Genomic DNA, 21976 nt, shown 5'->3' with positions numbered 1-21976 from the left:
CTATGCCTTGGCTAAAAGAAGGTCTAGAACCAGATGAACTACTTGCACCTCTGAATTTCTTGCTCTCCGGCTGATGTGTACTGGGTGCACTCTGAGTCTGGTCTCTTCTCTGCTGAGACCGCTGGCGTCTAGAACGCTGATTGGCCTGTATTCGCTCTATCTCTTGAGCTGCCTCTACCAAGGCTGAGAATTCTCTGAATCTGGAAGCTACCACTCCCATCTGAATCTCATCATTCAAGCCTTCTTGAAACTTCTTACACCTTTCGGCTTCTGTAGCCACTATCTGCTTACCATACCTGCTGAGTCTAGTAAATTCTCTTTCGTATTCAGCTACAGACATTCTGTTCTGTCGCAGGTATAAGAATTCTTTCCTTCTCGCATCTAGGTAAGCCTCGGTAATGAACTTCTTCTTGAATTCATCCAAGAAGAATTGCCAAGTACGCTGATCTGCTGTTACTCTCTGTTGCACAGTGGTCCACCATGTATATGCCTCCTCTATCAGCAATGAAGTGGCACAAACCAACTTGTCTTCTGCTGTACACTGCAATTGTTCTAGGACTCTCGATGTCCCATCTAACCAATACTCAGCTACTTCGGGACTATCATCTTTACTAGCTTTAAATTCCTTTGCACCATATTTTCTAAGCTTCTCCAGTGGGGGCTTTCTCTCTCTTTCTACTATTACGGGTGCTTGAGGCATCACTCCTGCAATTTGTCTAAAAGTGTCTGCAAGTTGCTTTAACAGCACCTCTTGACCTAGTGCTCTTGAAGCCTCACCCTCCACTGTTCTAGCTTGACCTGGTGCTGCTGGAGCCTCACCCTCCACTGCTCTGGAGGCGTGTGACTCACTTTCACCTTCCTGAGACATCCTCCTAAAATAATAACAACTGCTTAGTTCATCAGGGTAGTCATGGCATGTACATATACTGACTTATGCATTCAAGCCCGGGGAAATTAAACCTAGGGCTCTGATACCAAAATTTGTAACACCCCTTCCCGGTCCACCCGTAAACCCGAATGCACCGAGTCGAGATGCTACAAACTGGTTGACTGTATGGTCTGACATGCTGAAAACATACTGTATATTGAATATAATAACATGCTGGTACTGTTTCCAAAAATAATGTAATTTACAAAACATGATACAAGTTTACAAAATGAAATGGGCCCAACTGTGTGCCCTGTACATGCCATAAAAAGAAAAACAAAATGAGTTTCTACCCTGAAGACCGAGTCTTCTACAGATGAACTGCAGCAGTTGTACGCGGACTCTCTATGGACCAGTCTCAAAACCTGCGAGTTAAACAGGTAACTCGCTGAGCAAATAATGCTCAGTGGATATCTCAATAATAAAGAAACAATTAAACACATACATATATAGAAAGAACCATGGAAACATATATGGCACATATAAGCTCACACATTATGATACTTTCATGATATCTTGATTATCTTTTGTACTGTTTATAATCCTGTATAATACATGAAATGTTATGTCAAGATATCTGAATGGCTCCATAAGGTTATAGTGAAACCGAAGTGATAAGATAAACTGTATGAAACTGGGTGAAACTGTATGCTATAGGCCCCGAACCGGATTCGCCTATGCCAATATTGTCCGTTTTGGTGCCCCTAACCGGATTCGCACCGCACGGTTTAATCATATCCACTCAACGGCCTGTAGCCGGAGTTCCAAACTGTATGGGGCGCAGATCTGCTATTCTATGTCGCGACATAGCCTTATCTACATGGTTTCTACCTAACCTCAATGGAGCTTAAGATTAGCATGTCAACAATGTAACACAATAGCACATAAATGGTTCCACAACGTCATAGTTCATCATATTGATTTGATTTCACACCATATAAATGCTTACATGTTGTTTTAATCCATGTTCTTATGTTGTATTTTTGTTGTAAAATGATTGGATGCATGCATGTTGAGCAAAGGAATGTGATTACATAGCAAATGAAAGGCAAAAGAGTGTCACAGCACAAGTCGCGACCGCGTATGTGAAAGTCGCGAGCGCGACTTGTGCATCCTAAGAGTCAGTGTGTTTCTAGCTGAAGTTGCGACCGCGCAGCACAAGTCGCGAGCGCGAGATGAAGTCGCGAGCGCGCTTGTGTGATTCGCGAGCGCGAGATGCGCACACTGAGAGTCAGAGAGCTTCTGGCCAAAGTCGCGACCGCGCATGTGATCCTCGCGAGCGCGAGTTGTGCAATTGAGAGTCAGAGAGCTACCTGACTCAAGTCGTGAGCGCGCAATAGGAAATCGCGAGCGCGACTTGCTTTCCAGTATGCGCGAGCGCGCGACGTGATTCTGTGCAGTCTGTGTTCTTTTGGCCATAACTCTCAATAGCTAACTCCAAATTGAATGATTCAAAAGCCCATGTAAAGCTAACACAGAAAGGAACAAATAACTCTTCTATGACAATTCCTAATTCCATCATTATATGGGTTCAAAATCAAGATGAAGTTGCTGGTAACATTTCCAGCAAACTCTGTTTCCGCTTCATATATTCATCCCCTGTTTTCACATCATTTCCAGTACTTCCACCCAACAACAAGCAACATATCATCTCATTGGCAACACACCACACAATTTACATGCAAAGAAAATAGTAGACAGCATGATATATCAAACCTTGACGTCAAAAGGCTTGACCTCTGTTTTAGCTTCTCTTTTCTGCAACTTTTGAACTTTCTTCTCCTATACACAAGAATTCTCATAACTCATCTCCAATATAACTCAATTAAAGAGTGAATAACATATAACTTCAAGGAATTCTACTTACTTGGAGTGGACTTACTGCGTAACTTGCATGAAAAGTGCAAGGAAATGGAAGGGAAACGTAAGAAGAAAATGAAAAACGTGAAAATAGGAAAGTGAAAATGATAGGAACGGGTAGACTCTAGAAGAAGTGATTTGGCTGTGTAAACTCTCTAATTGGTACCTCAAGTATACAAAGGCTGCAACTTACTACCCAAGCTATATGTTTGGAGGCAAACAAGTCCTAAACTTTCCATGCAAATAAGTCCACTTATCATCCATTCTACCCCAACCAGGTTTGGTTCAACCCGACTCAACTCAAGAGGATGTTACATTCCCAGCCTCAAGTATTTTATATTTTGTTCTTTCTACAACAATCAACAAAGTGGAATGAAAGGCTAGTTTCCTTTATGCAGCGCTTCAACATGCTCCTTCCAAAAATTAAAAAAAAAAAAAGTCAAAAAGTATTAAAATTAATGGAAGGGAGTCACACAATGTTATTTTATTCCTAAATCACTATAATAAAATTTCATATTTTACAGAACGTGGGTGAACATAAATAGTCCAATATATGATGGAAACAACAATATAAGACAATGCTCATGTTTTAATGTCTCTGTAACCCCCTGTTTGCAAATCTCGAACTGTTCCTTCTTCCCAAACAGCCTAGTTGTCCACTAAAAGCAATCTTTAAATAAATTTCACAAAATTTTATAAAATTCATTTATCAATCTAAATTTTTGTGTTTAGTATGAAAAAAATGAAAATTTTAATTTTTCGAATTCAGTTCTATAAATTTAAATATAACAAAACCAAAATTCTAACAGAAAAGATGGAATTTTAAATAAATTTCAAAATAACCCAAAATTTTATAAATAAACTCTCGATCCTCTAGTCTTCTAAAATCTTTTGCCAAGAGTATTTTAAGAACAAAAGTAAATAAATTTTTAAATTTTAAATTTATTTCAAATATGAAAAATTCTTTTACAGCAAACTGAGCATTAATTATTGAAAAACTTTATAAATGGAGAAATTGCAACTCTAACCAAACTGTATTGGATTTTTTTTATTCTTTAACTTTTTATAGATAATAAATCCAAATATTTTATAGGAGTATTCATATGGTGACTTAAATGATTGAAGTACCAAAATTTAAAAAAAAAAAAAAAAAGAGATTATACTTCTCTGGAGCATAATGTTTTAAAATAATCATGAACTTATATTTTTTTAAAAATAAAAATAAAAATTAAATGTTTATCTATTTTTCACTTAATTATCAAGGTGAGGTAAACGTGGGACATGCTTGTGTTGTGGTATAATGGGCTGCATTAAATGTATAATAATATTTATTCTCCATTTATTTATTTTTAATGAAATATAATTAATTAAAGATAAGGAGATGTTTGGCATGCATGCACGACGGTGCCTATTTTCTTATTATTGTTCGAGAGTTCAACAGTCTCTCTCAACAATTTTTTAATTTATATCAACCACTTCAATTTCGTTCTTAAGTTAGTGGATAAAACATTATTTTCCTTCTTTTATATATATATAAAATAGAGCATCTGAAAATAATAATAATAATAATAATAATAATAAAATATACTAACCAGACTTAATTCAAATATTTAAATTTAATACCGAGATTCTAAATGTAAAAGTTTCAGATTTAATTTTTTAATCATATTGAATTTGAGATTTATTTTATGTTTGCAATTTCTGTCAATATTAGGAAATTTTTATTATCTAACTTTAAATATTATTTCGATTTAATTACTTTAATAAATAAAAAAAATCTATAGTGATATAATATTTTTTTTGTTTTTAAAATAGTTTCTATTGTTTCAATTAATATAAAAATAATTTTTTTACACAAAATTATTATATCAAACTATTGAAAAGAGATGAAAACTTCTTAAGGATTAAAATTCTAATATGTGCAATTATAAAATAGTTTCTTACCCTGTAATAAATAAATATTATTTTTCACATTTATATAAACAGATAATAGAATAAGAATTTTATTTTCATAATTACCTCACTGCGTGAAAATTTTTTGAAACGACAGAAAAAAGTCAAACATTATTTTAATATATAAAAGAAATCCTAACTTTAAGAAAAATACTAAACATGTGATAAGCATTATGGTTTGCCGAATTTCAGGTACTAGTTCAGTTTCAACATCATTTCATGTCAGATTTCAGGAAAATGGCCAAAAGATCAAAAAAAGAACCATACGTAATAAGGAATAAATAAATTTTAATTTATTTCCGGAGCAATATTAAATGGTTCATGTTAAACCTGACACAATAAAAATCTCATCTTATTTCATATGTCCTGCTTTTTTGAGAAATTCATCATTTTATTTTGCGGTTTCTAAGTCGTTCAATCTATCTAAAGTTGCCGTGACTTTTCCAACGGGACTTCAGATGGTGATAAAATCAAACAATTTTTGGGTTCATTATTTTTTAAAAAAATTCACAACGTTCTACTTTTAACTTACCAAAAATTTATATTCTATAAGATTGGCTAGAGAAATATATGCAACTGTGAAATGCTATTATAGCACGACCTGAAAGATGCTACTCGAGTTCTTCATGAAAGACGGTATCTAAAATCTTCTGGTCAACACGATCAGATGGCTATTGATTAAAATGTACTTGTAACTCACCAAAAATCTGTATTCTATAGGATTGGCTAGAGAAATATATGCAATTGTGAAATGCTATTGTAGCACGACCTGAAAGATGGTACTCGAGTTCTTCATGAAAGACGGTATCTAAAATCTTCTGGTTAACAAGATCAGATAGCTATTGATTAAAATGTACAAATAATGCTATTAGAATAATTCCTTTTGTAGAGTTATGTTCAATTCTTTTCTCTTTTTTTTTCATTTTTTCTTTCTTTTTTTTCTGGAATATGAATACATCTGCGTATGCACTGGAAACTTTACAACTCTGAATTCAGGTTGATTCTTTAACAACAAAAGAAATATTATGCGATCATTTTCTTATATATGTAGAAGAGAAATTCCCGCTTGAAATTTTGCCAACCAAAAATCAACAAGGTGGATTGGTCTTATTTTTCCCTCTTCTTTGGTAATGATAAAAGCTATTCTTCATTAATTAGCTACTAAACAGGTCATTTTATCATTTCTGAATCGGCCAAAGTTGTTGGACAACAGAACATGAAGTAGGATGTCAAGTGATGTTTTAAGATAGAGCTTCAGTTGATAACCAAAGATGTCCTCAGACTTTGTTTATAATTGCTTAATGAAAAATATACATATTGTTGGGAAAATCACTATTTTCTCGCCCTTCGGATCGACTTCAAGCAGGAATAAATGAGAAAATAAAATAATGACTGAGAAATTAAAGAGAACACGATAGTTTAACGTAGAAAACTCCCGAAGTGGAGAAAAACCACGGTCGTTGCCAAACGACAACCAAGAAAAATATTCACTATGCGGCAAATTGTTACAACCACAATTACAAAATATTTTTCTACCCGACACCCTCAAAACACCCCAAATATTTTATACTCCAAGAGACTTGCTCTAAATCCCTAATATAAAACACATTCAAGTGTTTTTGGTGTGTTTTGGTGTGTTTAGGAACCTAAACATTGGCTCCTTTTTATAGCCAATCCACCTACCCTCAAATCTCAATCTCCCCGATGTGGGATTGAGCTAAACTTTTTTTTTTTTTTAATTTGTTTTCAACAAAGGTGGCTAACAATCTCCACCTTGAAAATACAATTTAAAAAAAACACAATATTGTCTGCTACCGACAATCATAATTCTTATCATCAAGAATTATCATACTCCACCATAAAAGAGTATCGCCACTTGGAACCAATTTACCGACTCCAAGAATTTTCCATCGGCCATGTCAGATCCCGCTAATAATTTATGGTGCAACCCTCCTGTTGACTTTTCCGAGAGTTCATTAGCTATCGACATATTTTTTTCCACCACACACTTTGCATCAACTGTCAACCAATGCCATGCGCATTTCCGTGAACCAGCTACCAATAATCCGTCCTCTTCCATGGCATCCTAACGGGTAGCAATCATGCCATGAGGACACACATCTCTCAATTACAGAGAGAACACATCATCTCCTTCGCCACAGGAGATCACATTGGCAGCAACAACGTTAGAGCTTCTAGCCGAATCAGCTCCACCGTTCGGGCAATCCTTCCTCACGTGTCCAGTTTGACCACAAACCCAGCAGACAACCTTCCTCTTTCTGGAGCTTTTATTCTTTTTCTTGGTACCGACAAATAAAGCTGAATTCTCATATGATTTATTTTTCATTTCATTCAGTTTTCTCTCCTCAGTAAGGAGCTTACTAACCACATCCGCATACACCACTTCCTTACTACCATATTTCAGAACAGGTTTCATGTGCTCTCATATATCGAAGGAAGTGACAGGATGAGTCGGAGAGCTTTATCTTCATCTTCGGTTTGCACTCCAAGAGTTTCCAATTCAGAGACGATGCTGTTAAGAACACTCAGGTGATCTGACAGCTTTGTACCTTCCGCCATTTTCAACATATGAAATTACTCCTTCAAATATAACCTGTTGGATATATTTTTTCCCTGGTACAATTCTTCCAGTTTCTCCCACAGCTCCTTTGTCGTGGACAATCCAAGCACATTAGCAAGAACATTTTTTGCTAAACACATACGAATTTGATTTGCCGCTTTGATATCCAGCTCCTCCCATTCTTCATCGCTAATCTTGGATTTTTCTGAGTCTCTACTGCCACTGTCTTTTCCTGAATTCTTTCCGCTGACTGGTTTACCCTGCAAAACCTTATGCAGTCCAAATTGAATCAACACGTCTTTGACTTGCACTTGCCACAGTGCAAAATTCATTCTCCCGTCAAATTTCTCAATCTCACATCTCATAGCCGACATGCTTACTTGTGCTTATATCAGTGAACACAATAATTAGTGAAGTAAACCGATTCGGCAATACTCAGGAAAGACCACAATGATCTCATAAACAATATTACCATTCCACGTAAAATCCCAGTTGGGCGGAGGGGTCACAAGTGGTTCCACTTAAAATCTGGCCTTCTAGACAGAAGTTACATGTACGGTATATTATTAGAACTTTCGTACCAGAATAACTTCAATAATTATCGTCAGGACCTTTACCACCGGTACTCAAGCACGCCAAAGCAAAGCTCCACCCGCTTCAAGACTTCCAAAACTCCACCTGCTTTTAAAATAAAATAATTTCTAACAACAGTATTTCTGATGTGGAAGATCAGACTAAACCGCACCACAGTGCATACTTATAATTTAAATTACAAGAAATTATTTTAACACTAAAAGCTCCGCCTAACAAACTAGGCTCTGATACCACTTGTTGGGAAAATCGCTATTTTCCCGCCCTTCGGATTGGCTTCAAGCAGGAATAAATGAGAAAATAAAATAATGACTGAGAAATTAAAGAGAACACGATAGTTTAACGTGGAAAACTCCCTAAGTGGAGAAAAACCACGATCGTTGCCAAACGACAACCAAGAAAAATATTTACTATGCGGCAAATTGTTACAACCACAATTACAAAATATTTTTCTACCCGACACCCTCAAAACACCCCAAATATTTTATACTCCAAGAGACTTGCTCTAAATCCCTAATATAAAACACATTCAAGTATTTTTGGTGTGTTTTGAAACCTAAACATTGGCTCCTTTTTATAGCCAATCCACCTACCCTCAAATCTCAATCTCCCCGATGTGGAATTGAGCTAAACTATTTTTTTTTTTATCTGTTTTCAACAAAGGCGGCTAACACATATAAATAAATATTTTTGAAGTCAAGCTAAAAATTAGCAGCCAAAGTATAAATTTTGAGCAAAAAGAAATTATTAGCATGGATTATATCGAAAGTGAAAAGGAACAAAAGAAGAGTAACAAATGGGTTTTTAAATTTGAAAGCCGTGGAAAAAAGGTTTAGAGCCGGTGTAGAAGAAATAATGTCACATCGGAGGTAGAAAGTAAGTACCTTTATCCTCATGCCATGTGTGTAGCATGTAGTCTACACTATTTTTATATATAATAAGTGAAAAATCTACATTCATGTTATCCAAATGCAAGAAATCATTGCTATTTTTCTCTCCTACAATGCACCATTTTCCGCCCAAATTCAAGAAGGCGTGCTTAACCATTTATAGGGATATAATCATAAAAATATCAATAAATTGTTTTTTTTTTGTGGTAAATGCTAAAAGTTGAGATTACTGTATTTAAATCATATTCAAATAAATATAATTATTAAAATATTCAACTCGAGTTTAAATGATTAAAATCCTAATTATATATTACCTACAAATTGTGGTTCAATTGGCAATATAAATTGAACATGTGTAAAAAGCTCTTGGATTCGATCCCCACTAAACGTATTTACAAAGTGGAACAAAGAACTAAACTCCAAGTCAGATTAAATGGACCTCGGTAATGGATGCCTAATAGGGATAGTGAGGTAAAACTTTTTTTTTTTCCTTTTTGCATTTTAGTGCATATCGGTGTCGAAATGTGTTTTTTTTTCTTTTTCATTAATTTTTCTTTTATCTCCTCTAAATTATTAATCTTATCCATTACCCCATTTTCAAATATTCTGGATCCGTTCCTAATTAAAATACCAAACATGGCATATGGCGAGATTAAAGAGTGGCAAGTAACGGTGGCTTATTAATAAAATTTTTTATTTTATTATTCAGTTTTTGAAATTCTTTTACTCTCTAAACTTTAAATCTTAGGTCAGCATTGACAAGATCTATAACTTCATAATTATATGAAACCCTATATTAATTTTTGGTCGAAGTCCATGAATGAGTGCCCTTTTTGAATGATAAATTAATAGAAAAAATTTATTTTGGAGTTGAAATAATTGAATAGATTAATTTATGCTTGCATTAAAAGTTTATTAACATAACGTATTTTGTACGTATACGAAACAAATAAAGTATATAAAAAATAACAAAAAGAGGGTTTCTCACTCCACATTTGTCCACACCTACAAACTCTTTTCATTGCATGTGATATATTATTACATATAAAAAATATATTATCTTGTTAATTTCATCATTACTTTTCATGTGTTTCTGTTTTACTTCTCATACACATTTCTTTTTCCATAAATACCTATTTTTGTAAATTTTATATCCTTTTATTTCGACCATCTAATAAATATTTAATCAATTTAACTTTAAAAAATTGAATATTCAATAGAATAATTTTTATAAGTTGAAGTATTTAATTGTTACAATTTTATAAATGAAAGTATTTAATATGTGAAAGTAAAAGTTGAGAATGTCACAAAGTTTTTTTACGTAAAATACAAAAGTACATTTATTCGTTGGCCTTAAATTTATGAAATTTTGTAATTATGTCACCATCAACTTTTATTTATAAGAGAAAGGAGAGGAGGAGATCTATGATCAAAAAGACTAAATGTATCTCCTATAAGCATGGCTACGGTCTCCAAACCCTTAACTTCAATTCTAAGACTATATTCGGCAACAACTTTTTAAATAGCTCTAAATATTATTTTGTGTAGTGTTCGTTGACATAGTATTTGAAATAACTTTTAGAAATTAAGGTAGCGTTTTATGAGAAGTTAACCATGTAACACTTAGCTTTTAGCTTTTAATGAAAAACTATTCAAACAGCTAACAGGTACCTCTATTAAAACAACTAAAAGCTGCTAAAAACAGCTAATTTTGCTTATCAGACCCTAAGGAAAGATAGAATTACAAACAAACCAGTTTTAGGTTTTTTTTAAATGTCAATTTTGACCAGTTTCATTTTAGAATCAAAATTAAATAACTTTTTCAATTTTTTTAATTATTTTTCAATTTTGTAGCATAAATAAATAAAATAGTAATAATATCATAAATAATAGTTTTAAAAAAAAACTAGTTTAACAAAAGTCTTAAACTTATAAAACAAAATTTTCAAAATCTTTCTTGAAGTCTTTGATTTCAAATTTCCTTTTTTGTTTTTCTGTTTTCTCTGTTTTCAAACTTGAACAACATATTTTACTCTAAAAAGTAATAACGGAAACCATAGCTATTGAAACATGATTTTAGTACAGTTTAAAACTGGGAATCCTTAAATTAATATGATTGAATGTCATAAACATTTTGATTTCGATTTGAAATTAACTCATTAACTCATGGTCATGCATAGTCTCATTCTCAAATCTAATTAGTTATGAAACGGACGATTTAGTGGACCGTCAAAATATATTGATGGATTATATTCATGTCGGATTGACCTGATATAATAACACGAGTAGGATCAATAAAAATACTATCTATTTATTAGTTGTATAAAAATATTAAAACCTTAATACGATAAGAAATTTAATGGATTACATGAACACGATATTGTATAACATGTTTATTTAAGGGGATAGTAAGTAAATGGCATACCAAGGTACACCATAGTGATAAATGCATGCAGCAACCAAAAAATATATTAGATTCGTATCCCTTTCTCTGATACTGAAAAGAAAAATGAATAATTAATACATACGTAACATGTTGTTTGTTTGCCCTTGTTACACTTTTGCTTAAAATGTATAAATATATTAGAAATAAATGATTATTTTATTTTAATATTATAATAAATTTAAATGAATTGTCAATATACTAGATTGTGTACCCGATTTCACAAAATATATTTAATTAAACAAGTTAGAATGTCAGGAATCAAATTATTACATGATCTATTTTAAATTATGTATATATTTTTTTTTTTTTAATCTTCCGATATTCAGTACAACCAACTAATCTGGATTATACCGTAACTCATTATGGGGCGACCTTCCCAATTCAGTTTTTTCTAATCACAACGCCAGAGTTGGAACCAAGACGTTACTTAAAGGATCTAAGGCATTCTCGACTAGACCAATTGATATTTAATTAAATCGTTTATAATACAAATCCATTAAAACTCGGTATTAATTCGCTAATTTTATGTTGCATGTGATAAATTATTTTTACACTCCTCAATTTTGGCTTTTTTCTTTTGTTGAAGAGAGAAAAAGTATTTTTAAAAAAAAAAAGGTTATTAGATTGTTGATTAAATATTATTGTTTATTACAAAATAAGTTCACGTATGAATCGACGGTGCTACTTAACTTAACAAAACCAAAGTCAATGAACAGCTGAGCAGAAGAATTTATAATTCTCCAAGATTCATAAATAAAAAGAATATACAAATTCTATTATCATTATTGTATTTTATATTAACTGTTTTAAAAATAAGAAAGAAGAAGAAATAAAGTCTCCCTTTTTACAGACAAAATCTGGAAGCATTGTTCTTTACGCTGTTTCAGGCATATTCTTTTGGTTCGGCACTATTATTCTCAGCACAAATTCTGTTTTTTTTCAATTAAACATATAATATTTGAATTATTAAATCTATAAACATGTTTGGTTAGGTTTTCTATGCGTTAAATGCACCAGATGGTGCTTTTATTTTCTTATTACTTTCTTGCAATATTTGTGGGAATCAAACCCTCTTCCGTGAGACTAAGACCGATCATGGATTGGATTTGGATTCGATAATAAAAATTAATATATATATATATATATATATATATATATATATATTCACTCTACAATTAATCAGTCGAAAATTCAAATCATATCATATTAAATTAAATATGAATATAATAACAAAAAAAAAGTTATTTTAAAAAGAATAGGGAAAAATGAATTAATTTAATCTAATTTGAGAATGTAATTTGATTAGCATATATTCATTTATAACTGAATTGGATATTATTTGAACTATTCAGATCGGATCAAATTGAATAAATTGATCATCCCCGCCAATGTAAGCATAAAAAAATAAATAATAAGTATTTTATCATCCTCAGGGTTATTAAATATTTTAGGTTTCACTATACAATTAGTCTCTGAATTTTTTTTTATTTTTGCTATTTTGGTGTTGGAATAAACTTTTTCAATCAGGTGTTTAATGTTCAATAATTTTCTAATTAGATGTTATTTTACATACGTGGCACGCTGGAGTTGACATGAGGGTCAAAATAGGACTCGTTTCGCCACATCAGCAGATGACATCTTATATAGTCATCTTCCAGTCAGTCACATGCGGTTCACATGCTATTTAATCCCAAAAGACGCTCTTACCCTCATTAACAATCAACTAAAATTATTTAATTTTCCTCTTTGAAATTCCACCCCCTACCCTGATACTTCTGTCACCATTTTCTTACTGTGGAATGATCAAATATAAAATGCTTAAAATTGCCATGTCAGCCCAAAGATAACAACCAGTGAATCGAAAACCAAATGGTAGATCAACAAAACTGGACGAAAAGCAGACAATTGTCAGATTACATTATTTTAGGCAACAAATCTTCATTTGGTGAGTAACACAATTAAAAAGAAAAAAGAAAAGCAACTTATAAAGGACTCATCGCGACCCTACACTTTCACATTTAAATAATAATTATAACTCTCACTAAAATAAAATAATTTTACTATAGTTCAATCATGAACTTGCATTCTATATTTTATTTCGACAAATAAGTCTCTGGTTCAAGTTCAGGATGGCCCAGCTGTTCCAAAAAAGAGAATAAAAGAAGTATCTGACTCCTTCATGCATGCTCCACTTAGCTGGGGGGATATAACTCAGTTGGTAGAGCTCCGAAAGCAGCGGATTCAGTAACACGGACTCCAATAAGGGCTCGGTGTCATTATGTTAATAAAAAATTGCTTGACCGGAACAGTTATGGTTGAAATGTAAAAATATAGGCGTAATTCACATCCTTCAATTTCATCAATCATCACGATGTCTTAATATTAAATCCATTTCTCAATTCACTCAATGTCGTCATCAATAAAATTATTTACAATTACATTCCATAATTTATACAATATGATTTATAATTTGTACATCAATATGAATTCCAATAATAATAATAATAATAAAGTATAATGACTATATAGTTCACATATGTAAATTGCTCGTTAATTTATAATACACTCTGCATGTATATTCAAATCAACCAAAATCTTATATGGATTATGAATATGATGTTTTAATGAATCATTTGATTGGAATTTCATTTTAGCATCAATTTCAAACTCTAATTATCTTTTTTTTTATTAGCAATTCATATTTTATTTTATTAAATTTTACCAAACTCTACTAATCTAATCCCAAAAACTCAATAAAACTCAAAATTAATCGAGGGAAATCACTTAAAGGCAGAGGAGAGACCATTTTCAACTTATCTCACTAGTTGTAGCTCGCTAGAGTCAGAATTCTTGGCCGGAGTTATTTCTGTAGCTTCGTTTCTCTATATATTCTGCAACTTTAGGCCATGAAAGTAGAAATTTTTTGAGTTAGATAACTTAAATGGAGGTTGGAGAGGAGTGGTTTCCAGTTTCTTTCGCTGGATTTTGATTGGAAAATAGTTGTTCTATCGAGCGAAATCGATTTTCTCTCTTTTCGCCATTGATTAGAATGTTCTACATCAGGTATGATGGTTTGATCAGTTTTGCACTGATTTAGGTTGGTTTCAATCGATTTATTTGGTGTAATCCTTTTGTTTTAAGATTTGTAAATCAAACAATAACATTATAAAATTAATGTTATAATTTTTTTTTATTTGGGAATAAAATATTAAGATTGAAATTTTTTATTTTTAATTTAATTGTAAAAGTTTTAAAAATAAATTTAAGGATTGTTTCAATTAGGCCCATATTTTGAATATATATGATAATGAATTGTGGTTTGAGCCTTATAGTTGGTTTGTGTATAGAAATTGCTATAGGTTCAAATTAAGCTTACTACAAGCTTTGAGGCTTCATGACATGTATAGTAATTTATTTAAGCAAAACCTTTATATATTATAATTAAAGTTAAATAGATATGTTAAATTAGTAATTATAAATGGAAAAATAAATAAATTGGCACTTGAACTAACAAGAAAAATTTAACGGCCCTTTACTTTTGTTTGACTTAATTCAACATTTCAACTTATAAAGTTGCATAACAGTGTAATTTATAAAATCATTCTATTGAATATTTCAACTTAAATTAGATTGAATAAATATATTAAATAGTAAAAAAATTATTATTTTAACATTATATTAAACTGTATATCAAATCAATATTTTACATATAAAAATAAAAATATTAAAAATTATTAATAATATAAAAATATATATATTACAAAAATTAGTAATTTCAAGCACATAATAAACTTTGTCATAATTTAAGCTGTTACTAAATTAAAATTATAATAACTAAGAGGTAAATTTATATATTTAATCAATTATAACTGAGATAAATTTATACATTTAATCAATTTTAAATTACTATCACTATTCCATAATACTTATCACATTTGAAATTTTACATCCCTTAAGAAAATCATTAAATTTGTCTAGATTATAATAAATTATTGAGTAAATTAACTATATTACCTTAATTTAATATATCTTAACACCAAATTTAAATTTTAGACGCTTCAATTCTCACATTTTGTTCAACCACAATGGTGGAGAGATTTTGGGAATACATAAAGGTAGCAGTAAATAAAGAGAGAAAATTTTTTTGAAGAATTGAACCGACAATTATTGTTCATATACCAAAAGTAAACATGGAAAAAAATTTATCATTCTTTAAAACCTCAAATGTGACAAGTATTTTGGAACGAATACAGTAAATTACAACACAAACAAACTGAGGGAAGATGTTTTTGGCTCATGGTGATCTGAGATCATAGCACTTAAAATGACACTTGTATCCAGATTTAAAATTTGAATTTCAAATACTTTTCTTTCATAATTTAATAACTTTAGATAAAACATTAAATGGATGAAATTATCAATGCACATGCATGACATTCTCTTTCATAATTTAATAACTTTAGACAAAATGGATGAAATTATCAATGCACATGCATGACATTTATTTTGTTTTTACCTGACAAATCGTATTCTTCTAATTGTCTTAGTAATTTATGAGGCACAAACAATTATATGCCACTTCGTTTTCCTTTAACTTGACATTTTTTTTTTTTTTTTTTTTTGTTAAGCTACACTTGGTTACATTTGGAATCAAATGAAATTAGGACATTAAAATTAAAATTAAATAAGTCATATTTGTTATACTTGAAAACTAGTTCTACGTATAAATTTTATTGCACTAATAAGTGCATTGAAGAATAATTAAGTTGTAAAATGCATAAATGAATTGTGAATATTTTCTAGAATTTTATGTGTATAAAGATTGTCAAATCAGATGAATTAAAAATTAATCATGAATTAGAAAAATAAGAATTATTATAACAAGAAGTGTATGTTAAATATATAATTTAACTACCAAACACGAAAATAAGTATTTTGTTTATAGGTGAAGTGGCAAAATGGTGAATAAGTAGTAAAAGAATGAGCCAATGAATTGGAGTAGTTAATTTTATCTAAATAGTCAATTTATACTTTATTAAGTCACATTTAAAAATGAAGTTAAATTAAGACTTTCAAATCGAAATGAAATGAAGTAACAATTGAATAAATCACACTTGGTCACACTTGAATCAAATTAAACTACACCTGAAATTAAATTAAATTAAGTAACAATTAAATTAAATTAAGTAACCATTGATTATGTTACACTTGACTGTTATAATTCAAATGACATATAAGCACACACATTTTGACATGAATATAAGTAAAATTTCATGATCAATCATTGTACAGATCATTTTGACATTTATTATGCATTTTTTTATGAATATAAGTAAAGTCTATAAGACTTTTCTACATATAAATTTTAATGCATATAGATAAAGAACAATAACTTGAATGGTTAATTGATACTCTATTAAATTATATTTAAAAATCAAATTAAATTAAGATATCTAAATTAAAGTTAAATGAACTAACAATTGAGTAAATCACACTCGAATCAAATTAATTAGACAATCTAATTTGAATTAAATTAAGTCACACCTAAAATTAAGTTAAAGTAAAATATTCTAATTGAAATTAAATTAAGTAGTGATTGATTAAGTCATACTTAGAACTAAATGACATTAAGATAACCAAATTGAAAATGAGGTTAACTAACAATTAGTTAAAGTTGCACTCGGTCACACAATTGATCAAACTTGAAATCAAATTAAATTTAGACAAGCTAAGTTGAATTAAATTAAGTTACATACTATTAATTCATACTATATTATTAGTTATTATTAAAAATTATATTTAATAATTTAAGTCACACTTCAAATTAGATGCATTCCCACAATTTATTTGTATTTTTATCAATAATGGAGGAAAGTTAACAGCTTTGTATTATTATATTATTGAAGTCATTGATTAAATTAATTTCTTAATCAATGGTCATTAATTGTTTGGATTTTTTTTTTTGCTTAAATTAATTGTAAAAGGCAGTCGATTATTGATTTTCAGTATGGTTATATTGATGTTAGATTTAAAATTTTTATTTAACTATAAAAGTTTTCGATTAGGCATGAACAGTGGTAGGATCCATATTTTGGTTAAAATTTTTATATAGAATTTAGATTTAAAAAATTTTTATTAAAATGATTCTTATGTTATGATTTCATATCCTCCCAAATAAATTAAAAGGGTATTCATATACTACTGTTGGAATTAGATCGGATTAACCAGTCGAACTAGTTAAATTGAAATCAAGTGGTTGTTCGGTTCAATTATCAAGTTGGACTGATTTTTGAAAAAAAAAAAAAACTTTTTGAGAAAATCAAGTTGAACCGGTGATAATTAAAAACCATGTTTTCTTGATAAAACTGAAAAAAAAAATCGAATTTTCTTAATAAAAACTGAGTTGAAAATTATTTTGTTGAAATATATAATATATATACACACACTTATATAAAAATATTAAATATTAAAAATTAAAGATTAAGAATCCGGTTGAATTAATCCAACCCGATCCAATCTTGATCAGATCATGATACCGATTCGGTTGCCAGTCCAGTTTATACTTACCTGGGTAATGTTCGATCCTTATAGAATTTATTATAGGCTTAAAATTTTTATTAAGTATATAAATTATTTTGATTAGTTTGAATCAAATTAACCATGACCAATAAACATGATGATGCAAAAAAATATATTTTTAAGTGAAAAATTAATGATTGTTATCATTTTCATAGACATATATAATTGATTATATCATGAAGTGAAGTAAAATTATTAATTGTGGAAATATGTATTTAATGTATACATTTTCTTGTAAAATTAAGTTTCTTTCTCATCTATATGTCACTGCAAAATCATTCAAGGTTATATCTGACATTTGAAATGCAATGCTCTAGGATCACTGTGAGGTAAATAACACTACTCTAAACATAATATCATTTTCATTCCATAATATTTATAAATATTTGATAAAATAATTTGTTTCAAAATATTTGTTACATTTGTGATTTTAAAGAGTAATAAATATTTTTTTATATATTTATCATTTGTATATAACTGATAATTATTACTTTAATTTAATAATTTTTTAAAAAAATTAATATTAAATTAAAAATAATATAATTAATTTATTTAATAATTTATTATTATTTAAATAAATTTAGTAGTTTTTCAAAAGATGCGAAGTTCTGAATATGAAAAGTATGGGACCGAAATAGAATTAGGTATCTTTCTTGCTTTAATGGTTTATTGGAATTCACAATTCACAATTTTACAGACAACACAAATTTCAGAGAACCTAAAAATACACACCTCTGGCTATTACCTCTCCGTTCTCCAAGAAAATTAGAAAAAGCTGCTTTTATCTGCCGCAAAGCCGAGATCTCACAAAACCCACTTGTGGGTCTCATCTTCCGAGAAATTGGCATTGCGATGCGAGCCACATTGTGACGTACCATCTCTGTTCCTCAGTATTTTCTTTTTAATTCAAAATATAAATAGTTTGAGATTTTACCTAAAAGATAATTAATTTTTTAAATTATAATAAATTCAAAAATACTTTAATTAAGTTATATTTTCTTAAATTAATAGTTATTTATACATTATTTATTATATTTAGTGTATGAGAGATAATATCAAAAAAATATCATTAATTATTTTTTAAAATATATAAAATTAACTTATATTTAAGACCAAAATAATAAATTAAGATCGATTTATATTTTGAAAATAGATGAGAGTATTATATTTAAATATACGGATATTCTATTTACCTTTCATTTTATTTATAGCTAAGTCTGCAGTGATGCCAAGTTGTTGGTATTTTGAGATAATTTCTCTTTATGTTGTTTTAAGTCTAATTTTGTCATTTTTATACCTTATAAAATTGATGCATCGCACTACCTATAAACGTCTATGTAAGACCTGAATATATAATTTTAAACGTCATTTTTTCATTTTATCCTCAACTTGTGATTTAATTAAATCCTATAATTATTCTTATTTTTTCATTTTAAATGTTATTATTAGTCCGTACTAATTTTCTTTATATTGTTTTAAATCTATTTCTTTCTTTTTAACACCTTTACTATTGATGTATTACACTTTCGAAACAAAATTAAATTATCCCGAGTTGTGATTGTAATTAGGAGATTATAATTATATCATTATTTCACTAAGAATTGAAATCAAATTATCTTTTTTACAAAAACTTTCATTATATAAAATAAAAAAAGAAGAAATTAAGATGTAAATGACTGAAAAGGATACTGCAATGTTATTAAACTATCACTATCAGCAGATGTGGCCATTTTCTGGGTTTTGAAACTGGAACGGCCAGTTCGGAATCAGTGAGAACCGCGAGGAACTAGAATTGGTCTGAGCCAGAACTGGAATTAGGGATCTGCAGTTCGGTTCTAGTTTTATCTTTTGAGGAATTATAAATCGGTGGATTTTCTAACCGGTTAAAATTGACAGTTTCGAAAAAACCACAGGTTCCGACGGTTCGAACAGGCGGTTCCACCCGGTTTCAATAATTTTTTTATTTTTTCAAATATTTTTGTGAAATCTCAAAATTAACCCTCATAACAACTATATAACAGCTAGTTTTAAGGGTAGTTGTGGAAAATTAATTTTTTAGATTTACTATAAATACCTCATTGCATTTAAAAAAATAAATTAAATTCAAGCCCTTTTTCTAAAAAAAAGCTCAAACCTTTTTTTTAATAAATAAATTAAGTTAAGCCTTTTTCAATTTTTTTCTTTAAGTTCATAAATATTTAAATTTTAAAATTTCAAAAAAAAAATAGTCTAACTTTTGATTTTATAATGTCAATAAATTAATACGAGAATCGACCGGAACCGTTGATTTAAAACCCTAAAAGAACTGAAATTAGAACCGTAATCATTCGATTCCAAATTATAATTAAAATCGTCAAATTTTATTTCGATTTTAATTTTAAATTTTTAAAAACCAGAATCATCAGTTACGGAACCGACCATTTCCGAACCTGACCACCCTTAACTATCAGTATAAAATAATAATAATAATAAAATAAAAAAAGAAAGAAAAAAAAATATACATTACAAGTAGTGGACCTATAATCTAGTGTAGCCTCAGCCTTGAAGTCCCTATATATATTTATTTATTGATTGGGGCTTAAGATGTGGTCCTTAGAAAATGCTATCTTTGGACCCACTGCCACACATGGCTGACACTGTGAATTGTACAGTCTGGGCTCTTTTCACACGTCTCTCAGTCTCTTCATTTATAATTATCATATAATAATTATAAAATAATCAAGAAGATTAGGGATATGTCCTGAGCCCAAGAAGCAAGAAACCATTATTCATTCAGTTAATTAATAGATTATATATTTTCTGTTGTAGAAATGTTTCCATCAACTTCTAGCACATGCAATAAGTGGGGGAAAACATCTTTTTGTCCCGTTTTACTCCGTGGTTCGACAACACATATTAAAAATTTAGACGATAAAAATTATTTTGTTATTTTTTATTTTTAATTTATTAAAATATTATAAAATTTTTTTATAAATAATTATAAAAATTATTATAAAAAAATAATTATTTTTATATTTATAATTAAAAATTATATAAATATTTTGAAACATCTAAAAAAGAAAGACAGTCGAAACAAATCGGAACGGAATAGATACTTTTCTTTTGCATGTATATAAGTAAGTTCTTTATTCCCAGTTGATTCTTGAGGCTAAAGATAAAAGGGCCAAATATATAAATTTGTCCCTAAAATTTACATAATTTATCTTATGACACTTTTAATTTTACGGGGATCTATTATTATCCTACAATTTCATATTCCAATAATAATTATATCCCTTATCAAAATAAAATATAAAGGTGGAGAATCATAATTAAACTCTTCTAAAATTATTTTTTTTCAATAAAAGACATAATTATTATTAAAATTTAAAAATATAGAGTCATGATAAATTCGCGGAAAAATTAGTGCCATAAAACAAATCTGGTATATTTCAGCGGAAAATTTATACATCAGGCTAAAGATAAAGATCATGTCATTTTCTTGCATCAAAGAAAATGCAGAAATGAGGTAGTTTCTTGAAAAGTGGGATTCGTTTTGTACTATTTGGGCAATTGTTGAAGAGGGGAGTGGGGCTATTTCAGCACTCATCAGTCAAGTCAAAATTATTACATCACTAATTTATGGCCTATAGCCACCTCCAAAATGAATGGACTGAAGTGAACTTCTAGTATTACATATGTTCCCCTCCAATACCTTTTTTTAAATTCTCTTTAATGTTGATATTATTTATAGTTTTTTAATTAAAATATACTTAATATCAAAATGAATTATACTTAAAATTAATTCTTGGATCCATAGACCTAAGACATAAGAAGTGTGTTTTTAAATTTAGGTAAGACATTCTAATTTAAAAATATTAATAAAGATTAAGGTACAATTTCATTAATATGAATATTGATTAAGATAAACTAAGCTACCACTATATCAATGAAAATAATGATTATATATATATACATAATGATTTACCTTTAAGGTAAAAAAGAAATATGATAGCATGTGAAAATGGACATGATACGTTTGTTTCATTGTCAAAATGATATTTTTCTGTTTTAGAAAATTATGAAATGCTTCAAATTTTGCTTTGAATTCAAATGATGTATCCATGTCAGGAGGTGGTTATTGTTTGGTAATAAAATATGAGGTGCAC

The sequence above is a fragment of the Jatropha curcas genome, chromosome 9, assembly GCF_041381405.1.
Source record: "Jatropha curcas cultivar XTBG-Jc1 chromosome 9, XTBG_Jcur_1.0, whole genome shotgun sequence".
NCBI lineage: Eukaryota > Viridiplantae > Streptophyta > Magnoliopsida > Malpighiales > Euphorbiaceae > Jatropha > Jatropha curcas.
This window is presented reverse-complemented; position numbering follows the sequence as displayed.